This window comes from Paroedura picta, chromosome 3, assembly GCF_049243985.1.
Source record: "Paroedura picta isolate Pp20150507F chromosome 3, Ppicta_v3.0, whole genome shotgun sequence".
In the NCBI taxonomy this organism is placed as follows: domain Eukaryota; kingdom Metazoa; phylum Chordata; class Lepidosauria; order Squamata; family Gekkonidae; genus Paroedura; species Paroedura picta.
In genome coordinates, this window is record NC_135371.1 from 147,927,823 (window position 1) to 147,947,447 (window position 19,625).

Below are 19,625 nucleotides of genomic sequence, written 5' to 3' on the forward strand. Positions count from 1 at the left end.
GGTGGTTGCCCATTTCAACAAAATGCTCCAATCTAATTAGGACCAGCTGTCCCCCAGAGGACCCATCAGGCATGGCTGTATTTTGTAGATGCAAGCCTGGCACCAGCAGCTCTCATCGAGCCAGCCCCACAGGCTGAGAGATCTGTTGCCAAGCAGACTGGGAACGAAATTGCTGAAAGCTTCCCAGCTATGCAGAAGTCTTTCCTAAGAAGGAGCTTCATGAAAACAACTTCCACATCACTTGAAAAGTGCTATCTAGCAAAACATCTAATTCAAGGTCGCTGATAAAATATACTGCATCTATTTTTTTCTCCACTCTACAATATTTATTTATTTATTAAATTTATATGCCACCCTCCCCGGAGGCTCAGGGCGCTTTACATAAAAACATATAAACAATACATGAAACAGACTAACATAAGCTTCCTAGATCATCTTGGAGCTAGATGGTTTTTATTAAATCTGTATTTTCTCACTGCAGACTGCTGCCATTCACTCTGCACTGGACAGAGGCTGCCTGTCAGTCACTGGGCTAAACTGGTTTCCTTGCTAACCAGACCAGCTATGAGACTCTAGCCCAGCCACGGTGGCACCCCTTGTGTGCTGCTGCCATAATCAAGGCTGCAGGGAAAACAGGGGGAGGGAATCCACTCCGCTGCTTAGCATCACTCAGACACACCTGCCAAAACTCCCACAAGCTCAGGTTACTGCAACTTCATCCTTCAAAATGCAAATGTGGACTTTGAAAGCTTCCATTTGAAACAGGCACCCCATTATCAGTTTGGCCCACCCAAACCAAGCCCCCTAGGCAGATTCTCTTGCACTTTTAGTCTTTCAAAGGAACCAGCCTGTCCCTAGTCCTGCAATGGCATCAGCCCCTCTTGCACTCTGCAATTTCCCACGTTCAGAGAGCAACTCATTTTCCCGAGCCTTATGGGCATGAGAATAAAAACAGCTTGCAATGATATTTCACAGCTACTGTGTTAGATGTTACGGAGTCTCATGTAAGAATTATGCAATAAACCCATTATTAAAAGTTTGCAGCTGCTGTCTGTAAGCAATGATAAAGGCGGCGCAAATGCGTCTTCGCTTCCATTCCATTTGTGGATCCGATTTTGTGAAGCTGCGCTTGCAGCCCGTGTTCCAAAGTTGCTCCCCTAGTCAAAATGAGCAGATTCTGGTCGACCGTGCAGATTACCTCCGGTACAGTCCGAGGCACCGCGCCTAAGGCATATTAGGATCGCGGAGGCTTACTGCCGAGTTAACCTGCGTCAAGCGAGCTGCAAGAAAAACGCCAGATGCAACCTTAACAACAAAAAAAGTTACTCTGCACGGCTGGACTGGAAAGGGGAACTGCAAACTCATCCCAATGCATTACTAGAACCGACTGCTCCCGATTAGCAGCCCCGCCAACCTGACATCCCAGGCAGAGCATACTTCCCGGAGTGCAAGCTTCCCGCACAAAGGTGCACAGCGACCATGTGCCCCCCCCCATGCATATCAACTTTTCCACATCTCAAGTTACTCTGGCTAGAAACGCATTCCAAACAATCCGCGCGCGAAGCCTCCCCGAAGAACCGCACGCCCCCCACTCCCCCCCCCCGACCTTCCCAGGCGGTCCGGCCGACCCTCCCTCCGTCCCATCTGTCAGAGCGCGCGCAGCATGCTTGCAGCGGCCGTCCGTCCGGGAGCCGCAGGAGACCCACGTACCCAGGCGCGCTCCGGGAGTCCTGCGGCCGCTCGGTCCACTCGCGAGGTGGGCTGGGCTGCACAACGCCCCTTCCCTCAGGCGCCTTGCGCCGCTCCAGCCCGGACAGAGAGAGAGAGGCGAGGGAGCTCCACGCAGCGCCGGCACCAAGAAAGCCACTGGGGCTCACCAGCCCGCGGCCGGGAGATCCTCTTAAGCTCTCTGTGACGCACGGGCGGCGGGGCGGGCGGCGAGGGCGGGGGGATCCTCTGACGCACGCGCCCGGCTGCAGCCTTCGCCATACAAGGCGAAAAGGGGCGGAATGTTCCGGCGCCCGCGGCGCGAGGGGAGGGGTCGGAATGTCTGCGCGGGTGACGCACGCGGGGTTCCATTGACGCACGCCTTGGAATTGTTTGATCTAAAAATAGAACGAGCTGCCCCCGGCTAAAAATAGAGCCTTTTCCTAAGCGGGGGGAGGAGGAGGAGGAGGAAGAGTGTCAGAGGAAGAACCAAAAACGGGGCGCCGGGGCGCGGAACTGCAGGGGCGATGGCCGCCAGCTGGGGACGCGTGACGGGCGCGCCGAGCCCGCAGAGCCGTCTGTTTCCCTTGCCGCTGCCGCCCGGCGCGCGCGAACTCTCCATCCCGGGGCGCTGCTCGGCGGTGCCCGCCCTGCCTGGTGCCCTCCTCCGGCCCGGGGGCTCCCGGGAGAGCCCGGTCCGCCGACAGTGGCGCCGCCCGCCCGCCTGCCAGGGCCTCCCTACGCGCCAGCAGCAGCAGCGACTCCTCCTCCCCTTCCTGGGCGCTGGCCCACGGACGTCCAGCGAGGCCTCCAGGCACACGCGGGCAGAAGAGCGCCACCCCGCCTCCGGTGCTCGCGGAAGCGTGGCGCGGGCGCCCCGGCTGGGACCGAGGAGGGACGCCCTCCCAAGCCCCCTCCCCACCCCCCTGGCTGGCGTCTGGGCCCAGAGGAAAACTCTACGGAACCAACCTGGTCCTGGTCCTGGCCCGGCCCTCCAGGGCTTTAGCAGCTGACCCCGAAAGCGCTGGCGGGAAAAACTCCGCTTGCTTAACCTCCCTGAAGGGGGGCTGCTGGGTCAAACGCACTGGAGGGGAGCCAGCAAAGAGGTGATCGCCCTCAGGAGAGGCAGGCTGTAGCCCCCCCCCCCCCCCCCCCAATCCCATCACCTTTGAGCAGAGCTGGCTTCCTTCTGTCTTCCTGCAATGGGCTATTGTGAACCCAGCATTTACAGCACTTCCTGCATGCACCATTATACTATAAAACATGCCCTGTTAAGCAAACCCTAGAAAGTGTCCCGTTTGTCAGACAATATAAGGGGTGTGTGCATGTGCAGGCACCTTTGAAAGACCTGAGTCGGCACCATTTCATAAGCACTGACACAGACGTTTTAAGGACAGCTCCTCTGAGGGAGAGAGGGGGAAATGTCATTGCTGGGGAAACTGATCTTTGTCAAGATAAAAGGCACAGCCCAGCCGAGCTGCAGGAAACATTTTTTTTCTTTTCTTGCCGGTTGTTTAGGGAAACAGCCATGGTGGAACCCCGTGTGAGCTTGCTCAATGGAGCAAGGGAAACCAGAGATGTGGGTGACGAAGGAGTCCAGAAAATTAGGTCAGCCTCCAGCCTGGACCTCAGTGCACTTGTTGCTGACTGGGTGGCTTCCCTTCCATGTCCCACCCCTATTGTGGAAGCGTTTCACCAGCTTCTAGGGAGCCTTGTTTCTTTTCTGATTTCTTTCAGAAGTTAGCATGGCTCCCTCTCCAGAGCCCTTGGAGGCAGCTCACTATAACAATTACAAGGACAGAGAGAATTAAAGCAAATCATGCCAACAAAACAAGGCAGGTCAATAAACTGAGAATGAGCATCGCAGCAAATAAGACAAACAGAGCAGATATTGATAAAACAGGCGAGGGCCAGACCATAGAACAGCTTTCCAAAGACAGCCAGCATGGTGCAGTGGTTCCAGTGTCAGACTAGGATCCGGGAGACCCGGGTTTGAATCCCCCCTTTGCCAGGTGAGGCTTGCTGGGTGGCCTTGGGCTAGACACACAATCTCATCCTCACCTCCCTCACAGAATTGTTGTGAGGATAAAATGGAGAAGTGGAGAACAACATAAGCCACTTTTGGCCCCCCTTGGGGAGAAAAAGGGGAGAGAAAGAAAGGATGGTATCCTTAGTTAAACGCCTGGGGTAAAGACAAAGGGTTGGGCCTGGTGCCAAAAGGAGAGTAAAAGGCAAGTCTTGGGTGGTGGGGATGGTGGGGTTCCCAAAGGCAAGGCACCATCCATAAAAAAGCCTCCCCCCCTGGCCACCCCCCTTCTCACCTGTGCAGACAGGAGCAGAGAGACCAGGAAGGTGTGGCAGAAGGATCTTCCTTGGTGGGCCGGGCACTACTGGATGAGGCTTATGAGAGCTGTCCCTCTGACGCAGGGCTCCAGACTCGCATACCACCCCCCCCCCTGTCCTTGGAGCCAGCTTTCCAGGCCAACTGATCCCCTGCAGGAGATGGTAACAGACAAGTTCAGACTCTGGGGCTCCAGTTTAAACTGGACCAGTTGCCAGTCTCCGTTCCACGTGAATCAGTTCAGCTAGCGAATCTATATGCCGTCTGTCCGGAGACCTACTCAAAGCAGCTCACGAAGCGAAGTGTGAGTTTTTAAAACTTTCAGTATTAAAACAAGCTATAGAAAGAATCATGTGAGCATCTTAAACATCTCAGCGGTGGGTACAGCAGCAGGGTTGACCGTAGTTAGACGACATTTTGCAGATGAATAAGTCCACCCTTCCCAAGCCTTCTCAACCAGCATCCTGCATTCCTCAGGGGAATACTCAGGGGAAGACTCCTAAGAAAACTGTAATGCTCAAAGGACTCAGTCCTCTGCAGGCAGGAATAGTGAAAGGCTTACTAGATGTTCACCTGACCACCTGTCCCGTACAGTTCTGCAGTCCCACTGGCCACTGTTCTTCCAAGCACTTAACATCTACCCCCCCCCCCAATCAGTGCAGTCAACTCTTGTATGCTCAGGAAGCTCCATCCTCTTAAGGACAATGCTGCCTCAAAAGGAAGTCACTAATCATCTCTTTCCCCTCCGCACTGACTAATCCACAAGCCACCATTCTATTGGCTGTGACAAGTAAAACCCACAAAAGAATTGGGGCGGGATTACTGAATTCCATGCAGTTCCACTGAACCCTGCCCACTGAGGTCCTGCAAGATTCTTGGAAGGATAAAGCCCCCCTGCGTGGCACAGGGATTTGCCTTTCCGAGTTCCAAGATTCGCACGCTGCATTTCAATTACGTCTTAAGGAGCGCTCCCCCTGCGCCGTATGTCTTCACTGCTGTCAGTTCCACTCAAAAGACTAGAACAGGGGTGGGCTGGCTTCCAAGTCTTGCTCGGTCTACTTCTTAAAACCAGCTCAACTTCCCATGACCCGCTGTTATGTTTTATGCTTTCAAGGCAAGGATGCCTACTCAGGACCTCTTTAACTATCAAGGCACAACTAGACTTCTGTGTTGAGCAATGGGATGACCCAGCAATGCGGCATATGCACTGAGTGGGGCAGGTTCCAGCTTCACTTCCTGACATTTCTTAGGAAGCAGAGGCTAGGAAAGTGTTTTTCTCAGCCTAAGACACTGGAGAACTACAGCCAGTCTGCAAAGACATTGCTAAGCAATATGAGCCAATGGCCTGCCATGTTATAAAGAAGTGTCATTGGAAGAGACTCAGCATCTTGCTTAGTACAGTAATGCTTTGCCAGATCAGGCAACGGGCCAAGAGCATCACTTTTTGCAAGAAACCCAACACTAAGTTTAGGGGGGCACCAGGAAGTAGTCAGCAGACTCCAATCAGGGTTCTGCCAACCCTGGACTACATGGGCATAACCCATTCAGGTTCAAGCGTCTGTACAATCGTGAAGTGGTTGGTGCCCTTGGAGAGCTGCCATTTCCCAGCAGCATCCTAAGCTCCTTAGTGAAAAAAAAGGGAAGCGCCCGCAATAATTTCCCAAGCATTATCTGAACTGATAGCAGAACCAAGAGTAACACTGAGAATAGCTACACCCCCACCCCAACTAGATGCTTCTTAGAGAGAAAGCTCCCATTTACCAAAAAGTCATGTGAAAATATCTCACAAGACTGCTGGGGGGTGGGGGGGGGGTTAGGGGAAGGAGGCCAACTTATTGTAAACACGGTACCTTTCATAACAGCCAAACACAGCAATCCTGTGCATACCTGGAATGGCCTTCTGAATAAATCTGCAACAGGCTCAGTTAAGACTACCCTACCAAAAGCTTGATTTCACAGTATCTACAATTTAAAGAGCATCACTATTCCCCGTACCCCACCCCCAGCCAGATCTCCAGTACCTTGTAGAATTTAGCCACCTGAGGGGGGCGGAGAATTCATTCTCTGTGGGAATTAATTGTCTGTCTAGAGACCTCGGTTCTAGTTCTACAACTTAGAAATACATCGGACTGCACCCTCAAAGTGGAAATTTGCAGGCCAAGCATAAAACACACTGGTAACTCACCCGGAAAGACTGAGGCATTTTCCTATTGTTAAAAATATTTTTAGCGTTGGCAGCCTCTGGATTTGCTTAAAGGCTGTATGTTTGTAAAACCAACTACGTAACAAGATGCGTTTTTATTGCATGTTTGAGCAGAAGCCCTGGCGGGCATCCCAGAACTGCTGGTGTGGAGAGGAATGCTGGTAGTCAATTGGATGCCTCCAGCAGGTTTTTTTTAGGGCAAGCCCCCAAATTTAAGGAATGTCATACTGAGGTTGCCTTGTAAAAAAAAATATTAAAATGAACCCATATGGTAAATGTTTCTCTATGAGACTATGATTGCCCAAGAATGAGGGTGGGAAGCCCCGTTTTTTTTAGGTCACGCCCCCAACTTTAAGGAATGTTGAACTGAGGACGCCCTGTGAAAAAGAAAGAGAAGAGCCCATTTGGGAAATATCACTATGAGACCATGAGTGCCCAAGAACGAGCATGCATGACTGTTCTTGGGTAGCCAAGATCTCAGCACAGTCCCAAGATAGACAATGGTCATCTTTATATAATCAGAAATAACTGAACTTTGCCATAAATTTTCTTTGTGTACGGTGGCCTTGGAATAGGTTCCTCAGATTAGAAGCACAGACTCCTAGGGCTGCTTGGAAATCTAGATTTAAATCCAGGTCTCAGCAACCATTTTGTTCATGTTCATGTCTCAGGCTCCTCCTGCAATGATAGGATTATGGGAGGAACACCAAATGCCTTATATTCTGCAGAATGTTTGGAATGGAACTTTTAAGAACAGTGCTTCTCTACTGCTGTTGTTTTTAATCTCTGCTGAAAGTTTGTAAATGGGTTTTAACTTTTGTAATCTGCCTTCTCCTTGACTTGGATGGCCCAGGCTAGCCCAACCTTGTAAGATGACAGAAGCAATGAAGGTTGGCCCTAGTTAGTTCTTGGATGGAAGATCACTAAGGAAGTCCAAGGTTGCTCCATGGAGTATGGAAATGGCCAATGATTTCAGTTCCTCTCTTGCCTTGAATGTTGCCGTAACCCAGCAGTGACTTGACAACACTTTCCACCAACAATCTCAGTCTTCTAGAAGAAAGGCAGTAAACAAATAAAGACTGCTGTCTGGTCTTAAGCAGATAGACTTGGCCTGAAGTGATATGCCTCCTCGGCCATGGAAGCCTCCTGGGTGATTTGGGGCTAATGGCCATTTCTCTATGTAATCTACTTCACAGGGTTGTCGTGTGAAGATGAAGCAACTTCTACGTTCAGCAGAAGAATACAAAAGTAACAAAATGATTTTTGGGGAAAAGATTGCTCCCAAATCCTGCCTTACTGGATTCACAAAATGAATCTACTAACAATTCCATGACAAAGGGGGGAGGGGAGAAGAGAGTAGACTTCAAAGAAGAGCTATGTAACCATCTGTTTGAAAGCTGTGTGCATGCAGTCACCCAATCCTCCAACAATTTCAAATGGAAAGTTCCACTGAAATGAATGTGGGGTATTTCAGATGTCTAAGAAACAGTAAAGATCTTCCCTGAACTCATGGAAATATGGCTTGCCATTGTGGGGGTGGGTGGGACCACTCAGATCTCTGTGCTTTATCTATGGGTGGTGAGCCTTCTTTCCTCTCTCATATTCAAGCAAATGTCTGTATGGTACCAAGGGCAGCAGGCTGTATCAGCACATGGAAAACCATGCCACTGTTGGCTCCATTCCTAGCCAACATGTTGCTACCAACCGTAATCACATAATTGAATTTTCAGTATTTGGCTGCAGAATGAATACACACATTCCAAAAAGAACGAAAGCAGCTATGATGAAAAACAACCTAGAATTCAAATAGCCTATGAAGAAAGGCTGGAAGAGTTCAGCACATTTAGCATATAAAAAACAGGAGGGAGGGAACTGTTTTTAAAAATAAGGATCTTATTAAATTTGTTTATTCATTCAAATATGTGTCTGTCACTCCCAGACAATTTATAGTTGCATAACCTCTGAATTATTGCTATCAATTATTTATACTTTTGTTTAAAAAAAACAGTATCTTTTTCATAGTTACCCCAAAATGCCTCTATAATGAGAATGAAATTAAAGCTTCGTGTATTCACATACACATCCATGAACAGCCTTGCAGGCCCTCCTGAGACAGATGCTACGTCCTGCTCGTCTCAGTGAAATCTGCCCATGGAAGAGAACTAGAGGAGTGCAAATAATGCCAACACATTGTGGGTATAAAGTAGTGGTTCTCAAACTCTGGGGGTCGGGACCTCTTTGGGGGTCGAATGACCCTTTCACATGGGGTAACGGCAGGGCAAGCAGCTCAGGGGGGGGGGCTCCACCCACACAACAGCCTTGCAGGGTAGATTGAGATAGAGCGTTTGTCTATCTGGAGCAGCAGAAAAGAGTGAGATTGGCATGGTGGGAACTGAGAAACCCCGGGAGAAAAAACAATGTATATACAATCATGAACAATGGAGCTTTCCGCCATTGGTCAATTTCGGTTTAATTTCTGTGGAAGAACACTTGCATAATTTTATGGTTGGGGGTCACCACAACATGAGGAACTGAATTAAAGGGTTGCAGCATTAGGAAGGTTGAGAACCACTGATATAAAGGAATAATGCTTGATAGCCCACTCGCTCCTGACTGCCTGCTGCTTTCCTTTTACGAAGCCCATTGCCCCTGGGGAAGTGAACGTGGCAGCAGACCCCGCCAGAATCGGTGGACCAAATGGCATCACTTAAAGGCCTGTATACGGAGGGTCAAGAATTGTTTTGTTATACTGCAAATCCCCATGCGTTTTCAGGATAGCACTTGGAAAGGTCAGCCATACAACAATTTGAAACTCATCTCAGATGTCATCCTTCTTCAGGGCTCTACTTCTGGCCCTGGCTGCAAGAAACCGACTGCTGCTTGGCAAGGTGAGGTATTTACTCACAGCTAATTCCCGTGCTGCTTTCTGTAAGGGCGGACTGAGAAAAGGCAAAGAGCGACAAAGGAATCTTCCAGACCAGACTGAAAAAACAAAACAAAACAAGAAGGCAGCCATCAGAAGTGACAAAGCACTTGAGCCAGGGAAGTCGCCGTTTAAATCACACCTTTATTTATATTATTTATTTATTTTTGAAGTTATACCCCACCTCTCCTGACAATGTCACCTCGAGACGGCTTACAGAATAAAACAATAAAGCAACATATCCTATACAATTACATTAAAACATAATAACAGTCATAAAATCAAAACAGTTATAAAGATGGCGGTACAAAACAGTATTCCCCAAGCCAACTCAGCTGGTCCCAAGCCGAGGGCCAAAATCATAGTAGTGTAACTATAGGTCCTGATCTTCCACATTCAATATGGGACGTGCAGGATAAGGCATCTTTAGAGCAACTCCAATCCGGTTTGCAGTACGGCGACAATATTTACTCCTCACACACAGGATATTGGGTACGGAGGAGACACATTGAATGCTCAAAAAGTAGCACAGAAGAAGAGTTAGTTCTTATATGCCACTTTTCTCTACCAGGAGTCTCGAAGTGGCTTACAGTTGCCTTCCCTTTCCTCTCCCCACAACAGACACCCTGTGAGGGAGGTGAGGCTGAGAGAACCCTGATATTACTGCTCAGTCAGAACAGCTTTATCAGTGCTGTGGCGAGCCCAAGGTCACCCAGCTGGCTGCATGGGGGGGGGGGTGCAGAATCGAATCTGGTTCACCAGATTAGAAGTCCGCACTCCTAAGCACTACACAGAACTTAGCCCTAATGCTAAGCCCTAGTCAACAGCCCAACCTACTAGACGGTTTCTCCAATCTTTTGGACCTGTTTTATGAGTTGTCTCACATGTGGGAGACGGCCATCCACTCCCCTCTCTCACTGGAGACCCCCTGCAGGATATGGATAGTGGCCAATAGTCTACCAGGAACAGGATTTCTGGGAGTGGGAAGCTAGGGGTGAGGAAATTCCATTCCACAAGTGCTGCTACCGAACTTACAGGGTTGAGGAACTCGTTCAGTGCTCTGGACCAGTGGTCCCCAACCTTTTTATCACCGGGGACCACTCAACGCTTGACAATTTTACTGAGGCCCGGTGGGGGGGGGGGTAGTTTACTCCTCTACTCTCAACCACTGCCCTAACACTCTCTGATCGCTATGGTAATGTTTTAACATCCCTTTAAAATAAGATACAGACACACGACAACAATGAACATAAGGAACATTTTATTTTCATGGAAATTTTAACTCATGACAATGACAAATCAATGGGAACCCTGAGCTTGTTTCTCTGCAACGATATAGTCACATCTGGGAGTAATGGGAGACAATGACACCTGAAGTGTGATGTAAAGGGCCGGGGGGGATGAAGTAAAGGGCCAGGGGGGGGGAGAAAGCGTCCTTCGCGGCCCACCTCCAATTAGTCGACGGAACACATGTGGTCCGCAGCCCACAGGTTGGGGATCGCTACTCTGGACTACATGAGGGTCATCCAGAACAAGCAAGTCAAACTTGGTGCTCTTTCTGATACTACACCACAAGACTTTTCATCCACGGTTGGGTGAGCAGAGTGGCTGCAAATAAATCTTCCATGTTCCCAAGCAATTCCTACCACCAGCGGAGCAACAGACAGAATGAGAACACTCCTCTGAAGTAATCTTCAGGCCTCCTGCTAAAGCACCTCAATCAGATACCAAAGACTACCCCATCAGAACAGCCCAAGACCGCTGGGAAGCTTCTCACAGCCCAAGTGATTTGTGCAAAGGCCAGATGTGTCCAGAGTAGGCAGGCAGGTAGATGTCAGAAGGCACATATCAAGTGAATTACTGTTTCAGGGTTAGCAATGCCCTATTGGCCTCATGCACAAAAGTAACAGAGAAAGCGTCCTGCCGGCAAACTTGTCCCTTCTCCAAGCCTGAGGCAAGAGTGTCTGAAGAGGAGACAAGAATGCTCTACTCCAGGACAGAGATAATCCATGAAACATGAAGCGCTGCTGGAGGTTCCCCAAAATCCAGAAGGTCCCCTGGCTGGGGAAATGGAAACATTAAATATCTACTGGCAGTGACCACACAGCACACAGTGGCCAAGGCCTGGGATGCAAGAGACTTTTGGAAATACTATCTGGCATGTGTGCTCAGATTTGGCCTGATTTCACCAAGCTGGAGAAATCCCCTTTAGGATTGCCAGCTGAGAAACCCAGACATATTCTGGTTCTGGATTTTTCCTCATTAATTCAGGAATGGATGGGGGCAAATGTGTGTGTGGGGGTTAAGTCTGCAAAGTATTATCTGTTGCAAACAGGAACAGAAGACAGGGAATTTTTATCAGGTCATTCCCCAAGAATGTACATGTCCCCATCAAAGACTCCACAGCATCCCGGTCAACAGCCTGTGCAAACATTCAGGAAAGCATGCCAAACCAGGGATTCCCAGCCCAGGTTCCAGAGCTCCCCTGGGGTTACACGGCCTCACCCAGGAGTTTGGATGGCCGCTGACATTACGAGACATCACTGGAGCCCCCTTCCCCTGTAATAGGCCTAGTCTCTTTCTCAACGCTGGAAATGGTAAATGATGGATTGTCTGGCTCCTGCATCTTACTTCTGCGCCCAATTCTCTGAAGGGGCATCTCACCCCTTCCGGGGTTCCCCCAATCCTGAAAAATATTCCAGGGGCTCCCCCATGGTTGAAAAAGGCTGCTTTAAACTACATTCTCCCCCCTCAACAGCCAAAGGACCTGGATACTATACCTAATATAGCCACCTAGAGATGCCGGTTGTCATTTTAACACAGCCAGCAAGTTTAGCACCTGGACTCTTTGACACTTTAGTCTCTAGATCTTTCTACATATACTCTTGTTCCGACACATGAAAAGCTACCCACCCACCCCGAAACAAAAGTCCTGGAATTCTGCTCTGCCAACAGCTGTCACCTCCCCTTCCTCATTAGCACCCCCCCCCCCCCCCAATGCATTTGCTTTCCAGGCATCCGGCCTAGAAACAGAATGGTATCTGTCTGAGTCTGAAGCTTCGGGAACGTGAAAGAAGAGCTAAGAAGCAGATAATCGTGCCCCCCCTCCAGCCCAGGTGCACAGCAGATAAGCACAAAGCACAGACTCCCCCTATCTTATTGCTGAGTGTTCTGGACAGGAATGTGCCAAGGGGCTCTGAGTTCCTGCCTAGGAGCGTGGTATGCTCGCTAGATCACTGAAGCAAGTGACACTCTGTTTGCTGTGCCAAGAAGCGTCTGCAAACCCTCAAAACTCCCAAACGAGCTGGTCATTCCCAGGGCACCTGGCACTGAGGGCCACACAGCCTAGATTTGAGTAGAGCTTCCTGACTATACCCCTTATTGCAGATTTCCTGCTCTGGAGAAGGAGAGGCCTCCGGCCACTGAACACGTGTCAGGACCTCTTAAGGGAGAACTAATTTGACACCCACTTTAATACAGGTCCAAGCAGAACATCGACTAGAAAAAGAAGAGTTGGTTCTTATATGCTGCTTTTCCCTACCTGAAGGAGGCTCAAAGCGGCTTACAGTCACCTTCCCATTCCTCCCCCCACAACAGACACCCTGTGGGGTGGGTGAGGCGGAGAGAGCCCTGATATCACTGCCCGGTCAGAACAGTTTTATCAGTGTCATGGCGAGCCCAAGGCCACCCAGCTGGCTGCATGTGGGGGAGCGCAGAATTGAACCTGGCATTCCAGATTAGAAGTCCGCACTCCTAACCACTACACCAAACTGACTATTCCCGGATTGCAAAAGTATTCTAGGTTAAAATGGTGTTGGCAATCGGTTGCCCCTTCCAGGTTTCCACCCCCCAGCCCCTCTCTCTGACGACACTCTTGTCTGTGACATTCAGCCACAGGAGGTTCCACAGGCCAGTTACTTGCTGCTGGAAGGAATGTTTTCTTGGATCCTTTTTGGAATTTCTCTCAAATTCCTTCTGTGCTGCAGGTGCAGCGAGCGGCTCGTCACAGGGCTGTCCGGAGGCTTCCTGGCTGCGCTGAAAGGCGGTCTCCACAGATGGTTCCAATCAGCAGGGGCTGGGCCAGAAACTGCTAGCGAGGTTTGGCAAGCGGCACGCTCGATGCACGCATGTTTGTGTTGAAGGGGAAGCCAAGCCCACAGGAGCGTCATCAGAGCCAGAGCGTAAGGGGTGTTCCACCCGCCACTGGACGTCAGCAGCTGGACGGGCCGAAGCTCGCGTCAGCAGATCTCAGGAGGACATGCCAACTGCCATATATAGGCCATGTGGGGAATCCCTTCGAAACCTGGGATCTTCCCTTTCCAGCCCCCGTAACTTACTCAACCACACTTAATAGTCAAAGCTGGAAAGGAATCCTCAAAGTTGCCGGGTGCCAAGACACTGCTGCAATTCTGAGGAAGACTGGCTGAGTCCTAGTCTCCCGCAGTTATGAGGAATATGATTTGCCAGAACTAAAGGCAAAGCCCTGCAAAGTTTAACTAAATCATGCACGTTTTAGAATGTTTAAAAGGCCATCGTCCTCACAAATGAGTCTCAGTCCCCCCCCCCCCCAAAGTCTTACAATTTTAAAACAGGTGATTTTCACAGTCTCCTGCAGTGGCCCTGATACATCAAGAGATTGAAATATTTGCAAGCAAATGTCTCATAGATTGGGAGACATGTTTTGCTAAGCATAGCTGTTCCTTGGTATGGCCTCCATTAAACACTTGTAGCATCTACTGCAGGCTTTCGTGAAACCCTGGGATTTCTTGATGGCCCTGGAAGGGTTTCCTGAATGGGTGGGAGTTAAACTGTTTAAGTTGCTAAATGTTTATCAGGAGATATGACCACATATGGTCATGTCAAGCACCCTTCCCCCAATAGCCAATAATGGGCCTGGAGGGGGTGGGAAGGGGAGGGGTCCCTGGTGGGCATGTACACAGCAATGCTCCCCAGCCGTATTATGCACAATTGCGCCACTTCTGGGGTTTCTCAACAGTAAAAAAGTTGGGAAAAGGCTGGTCTACTGGAATGTGACCACTAAATGCAATTACAATGATTTCATGTGTATCCATTACAACCTGGGAAAACGCCAGGCATTACTTCATTTTTAATTTTATAGATACCTAATTGCAGCCAGTTAAAAAAGGGATCTGTCAACATGATGAGAACCACCTGGGAAAAGACAGCTGAAACTAGGCAACAAAGACCCAGTTTGGCTTCCACGTGATAAACAATGAACCACTGCAAATTTATCTCAGCCACCATTAAAATAAAGATTACCAAATGATTCTATCTGTTCTCAACCTGCAAAGATCTGTGATTCTTGCATGGGTCTTAGGTAAAATGTGGACCCTGCAAGAATCTGTTTTTCTAAATGAGACGAGTCTACTATTTTGTGTCTTCTTCCCAGAATTCCACTGCTGGACTCTAACATCCCCAGCAATCAACGGTGGGCGCGCCAGTATCCAGCATCTAAAGCTGGCATGACAGGGACATCAGATCTGGACAAGGAAAATCTGCTCCCCCCACCCATTTTGTTACCATCTGCCTGTTGAAGAGTTCTATAGAACTTGAAAGCTTGCACTGTGTTTAGTGTCGTTCGGATTGGTTTCAATAAACAGACATTAAATGTTTTTGTTTCTTTTCCAGGTAAAACGGATGCTGTTCCTTGTACCCAGGAATAGACTGGGAAGTTCAACTAGCCTTGAACAGCCCCTGAGGGAAGCAAGCCAGACTCTGGGGGCATGGAAAGGTGGAGGCTGACTCACAGCCTTTTGCAGGATGGGAGGAGACAACGGGAGAGCTCCAGTTGATCCCTGCCATTGCTAAAGGGTTCAAGGTCAAAACAACTGGCCCCTGTAGCACTGACAGGTCTTTGGGGGCATAGCTCTGCTGGCTCCTGACTGCCAGGGACCCACCAGGAGCCTTCCCTGCAAGTTCAATGGTCACCCCCCCTCCCACTGTGCCAGAAGGTGAAGAAGCTCCTTCTTGGGTTAGTTGACATTTTTCTGCAGCCTGTATTGGGCCAATCTTGAGCTGCTGCCACCAGCCATTCGATTTTTAGCATACAGTTTCTCTTCCCCCTATTTGGTTAGAGCCACCCCCTCAGCGAGGCCAGGCCAGACGGAAGGAACAGGGTCTGGTCTAAGGTCATTTGGAGGCTAAGCTAAGCAGAGGTTTGGAATTGCCCCCCCCCTCTTGTCGGACAGTCTAATCACTTTGCCAGGCAGTCAAATTTGTACAAGGAGCCAACATCTGACACAACATTCAGCAACTGTCCTGTGGGGAGAGGGGACAGTTTTGGGAAGTGGGGCATAATTGCCAGCCTTGCTTGATCATACTTTCTCTTTATGAGGCATCATTTCTAGGCTGAAAACAACCATTCAGGAGCAGGGTAAGAGGAGAGGCCAGGCAGAAAGTCCATGTAGACCATGTGGATAGTTCCCTTTAATACTTTTTTGGTTGCACCAAACATTCTCTAGCAAGACAAGCCACATTTTGCAAACCATGCAAGGAGCTTGTTTTGTGCAAGTTCCCCAAGCCACCAGGAAGGAGAAATGAAGGAGCATCGCGATTTGTTCTGTGGCCCCTGGAACTCTGGCTCCCTGCCATTTGGCTTCACTGGTCACTCTTGACATGTTTCCCACCACTCAGATTTGCTTTCTAGCTTACCCGTGTTTCTCCGAAACCCTGCCTATACCCCAACCACACTGATTGCGGGGGGGGGGGATGCTGGTCCTTTGCTGGGCCAGGGACAGATGCCACAGCGTCATCCGCTCGGAGGCTCCAGGGGCTCCCTCGCAAGCGAAGAGGTCCTTGCATTCTCAACATGGCTCATGCTGATTTCGACTTATTTATACCCTGTGTTTCTCCGCCTCAGGGGCCCTAAGATATCATTCTCCAACATCCACTTCGTCCTTCTAACAACAGCCCTTTGCAGTAAGTGAGGTGGGAGGGACTAGCTGGCCCAGTGCTGCCTAGTAATTGTCCACAATAGAGCAAAGCGTTAAACCTGAGTCTTTGGGTCCTCCTTCAACCAGAACACCATGCTGGCTCCAGCCCCAAGCCCCAATTCTTTAGATTTCAGGGGGGATGACTTCAATTTGAGCCACCAGGAAGGGCAGGATACAAACTCTGTAATAACTAAACCAGACATGCCTAGGATTGCAGTGGAACGCGTAAGAGTAGACGTAACCCATCTGAGACCAACCCTTCCCAGGAAACACGCAGGGAATAAGGTGGGGACTTCAGGCTGAGAGCCAGCGTGGTGTAGTGGTTAAGAGTGGCGGCCCCGGGTTTGAGTCCCTGCTCCTCCACATGCAGGCAGCTGGGTGACCTCAGGCTAGTCACAGTCCTGATAGCGCTGTTCTCATAGAGCAGTCCTGTCAGAGCTCTCTCAGCTTCACCTCCCTCACAGGGTGACTGTTGTAGGAAGAGGAAGGGTAGGTGATTGTAAGCCGCTCTGAGACTCCTTCAGGCATAAAAATCCATCTTCTCTTCTATTTCTAGTCAGCCTCCCCATTCACAGCTCTCATTTTTTTGCATTTTGCACGACTGGGCTCTACAAAGGATAATTCTAGCAAGCATCAATTCAGGGGACACAATCCTGACCCCCAGGCTCATTTTCACTCCCAATGAGACTTGCTGACAACATGCCGTCACTCTGCTTGCAAAATATCCTGCCCACACCGAAGGAGACCCTGGCTCAGGCCCTGGCTGTCCCACGTGGGGATTTGATAAGGGGCAAGGAGCAAACAGGATGAAAGGAGCACAGACTGTACGTGCAGACTCCAATTTACAATAAAGGAGAGTGGGAGGAAAGGCATTTCCATTTCCCTGACCACAACAATCTTTGAACCTTGATACCAGATCAGAAGCAGCCTTGGCTTGGGCGAAAGAAAGGAAATCAGAATGGAAATGGGCAGATCGCTTTGGAATAGAATCCTCGTGGGGGAGAGACACCGCCCTAGGAATGCTTAAAAACAGCCCAGGCAAGGCCCACCCACCCGCCCCTCACAACATGGAAGGGAGCCCAGGGGAAGCTGGGCCGGCGGCCTTCCACCACTCATTGCCCTCCAAGATTCAAAGGAGTAGCCGTGTTGGTCTGAAGTAGCACAACAAAATCAGAGTCCAGTGGTGCCTTTAAGACCAACAACGATTTATTCAAGGCGTGAGCTTTCGTCAGACCATGCACCGCTTGGAGAAAAGCAGTTAAGAAACGGTGACCTGAACCTGAAGAGTTTATGGGGAGAAAAAGGGCAAGAGAGCCTCCTCGTCCCAGCCAGCTCCTGCCTCCGGACCCACCACGGAGTAGAATCCTATATAAGCAATCCCTGTCTGTTCAGAGACTCATTCAGAGAGGCAGAAGCGTGTGAAGCAGCGGGACACGGCGGGAACTTTCTTCGGTGAGGTCGCCCAACCACTAAATGCACCGCTCCGCCGAATTAGGAAAGGATGCCTCCCAAGCCAGCCCGCCACCCCAGGCCACTCGGAGGCAGAGCAGCACTTGGAAGCGGCAGCCCCGCGGGGGGGGGGGGCAGGCGGGCGTCGGGGCAGAGCCGGCTCCCCTCGAAGGGACCACACAGCGCCCCTCCCTCCGGAAGACCACGGCCGCCAAGCCGCCAACTTCCTCGCAACTCTTCGGCGGGGCGGGGGTCGCCCACGCGGCCACCTGCGCCTCCCCGACTCACCTGAGGCTCACCGGCGCGCCTCCCGCCACGCGGCGCCCCTCGCCTTCGTCGCCTCCGGGGCAGGATCGGGGCCCTCCCTGCTCTCCTGGAGGGGCGGCCTCACCCTCCCCCGCCGCTTCATTTTCTGCCACTCCCGCCCCCCCGCCCGGCCAGAAGGAGCCTCCATGACGTCAACGCCGTGCTCCATTGACGTCGTCGGAATCCCAGCCATCAATGGGGCTAAAAATAGACGCCTCCGAACCCGAAATACAAGCTCGCCGCGCGCGCCCGCCTGGGAAAGAAAGCGGCTCCCCCGCGATCGCGGCCCTGCCCTGACCCGGAAGAGACGCCCGCGGGGCCGCCCTGGGCATCGGACGAGGAGGAGGAGGAGGAGGAGGAGGAAGGCGGGCCCGGCTGCTGCTGCTGCTGCTGGCGTGCGAGGCCAGCCGGGGCGAGGGCCTTCCGAGCGGCGGCAGTGGGCGCTTGGCCTTGGCTTCTGCAGACGCGTCCCGTGGGAACGGCGGCCCGGCCTTCTCGGTGGTGGAGGTGGGCGGCAAAAGCTTTTCCGGGCCTGGAGGCCAGTGGCAACACGGGGCGCCCCTGGCAGGGAACTCTTTCTCCAGGGCAGTTGGCAGCCCCGTGGCGGCCACGCCCAGGTCCTAGCGCCGCGTTTTTCTCACCAAAGACAGACTCGCCGAAAGGAGGGGGCTGGACTGGGCGACCTGACCAATTCGGAGCCTGCAGCCAGCTGCCTTTGCATGGCCTTTCTGCTTCCCACGCCCGCCCCCCGCCCCCACTGTTCAGGGGCGGGCTGTGGCTCAGTGGCCGAGTTCCCAAGGCCCGTCCCCGGTCTCTCTCTCCGGCAGAAAGGGTCAGGCACTGGCATGTGTGAGACCTCGGCCAGTCTGGGGCCCGATTCTTGCCAGGTGGCTACGCTTGCCCAGGTGGCGTGCTGAGGAAACAGTACTGACGTGGGGAGACCAGTGGTCTGAGCCAGCGTGAGACCCTTTCATGTGTTCTCTTAGGCCCAGTTAAAAGACCTCCACTTCTCCTGCAGACACCAGTTTATGAGCAAGGTGCTTAGGAATAAATCCCGGTGAGACACCAGCAGGGGAAGAAAAGCAGCCTTACAAGTACAGCCCCAGGCACAGAGCAAAAGCTCAGGGGAATATCTGGGAGCTCACATCCTGCTTCAGGTTTATCGACTGATTTACTTTATTTATAATCCACCTTTCTCACTGGGACTCAGTTCGGATTATGCTGAGACTATATAATCCACAAAATGGGACCCCCAATAAGCAGCAAATTAGGCTGGTTTGGGTTGTAGAATCAGACAGAAACCTAAAAACCAGAACTGAAGCAGAGTTCAAGGGTTAACACTGCACATTAAAAGAGGTCATGCATGACATTAAAAGATGCAAAATTACACAAACTGGTTCATACATGACATTAAAAACCTAGTTTTCAAAGGACTGGGAAGTAAGTTCCACTGGACTCCGTTTCCTTTTAGTTAAGCAGACTGGGTTGCTGGAGCACCCTCCAGGGTCTCTGATGCTGTTTTGAAACACACAACTGTTGCTAATGTTGCAGAATGCAAATAAAGCATTCCAGCCTAATGTAGACGTTACATTCACATTACAGGCATTTCAACACAAGCCAGTTTTAATTCACATATGAGAAATGTGTGGCTCAAATCAGCTTTTCTTCAAGTTGTCTTGTAATATGAATGTACATAGTACGTTGTCAGCAGAGAATCTCCGTGTTCAGGGGCACTGTATACTA

General features: G+C 50.9%; 1 protein-coding gene across 3 annotated transcripts in view; it reads right to left on the minus strand.

Moving 5' to 3' along the window:
* Nucleotides 1–17,991, minus strand: part of NR4A1 (nuclear receptor subfamily 4 group A member 1) — a 35,923-nt gene extending 17,932 nt beyond the window's left edge. Inside the window, exons 1-2 of one of the 3 annotated variants that reach the window (XM_077328603.1) lie at nucleotides 17,865–17,991; nucleotides 9,157–9,233 (exon numbers count right to left, since the gene is read on the minus strand). The gene's annotated coding sequence lies outside the window, so the exon portion shown is untranslated. Of the gene's footprint in view, nucleotides 1–1,710; nucleotides 1,890–9,156; nucleotides 9,234–17,864 lie in introns of those variants that run through there. The other 2 variants (XM_077328604.1, XM_077328602.1) reach the window with 2 other exon arrangements.
* Between the last annotated feature and the right edge of the window lie 1,634 nt (nucleotides 17,992–19,625).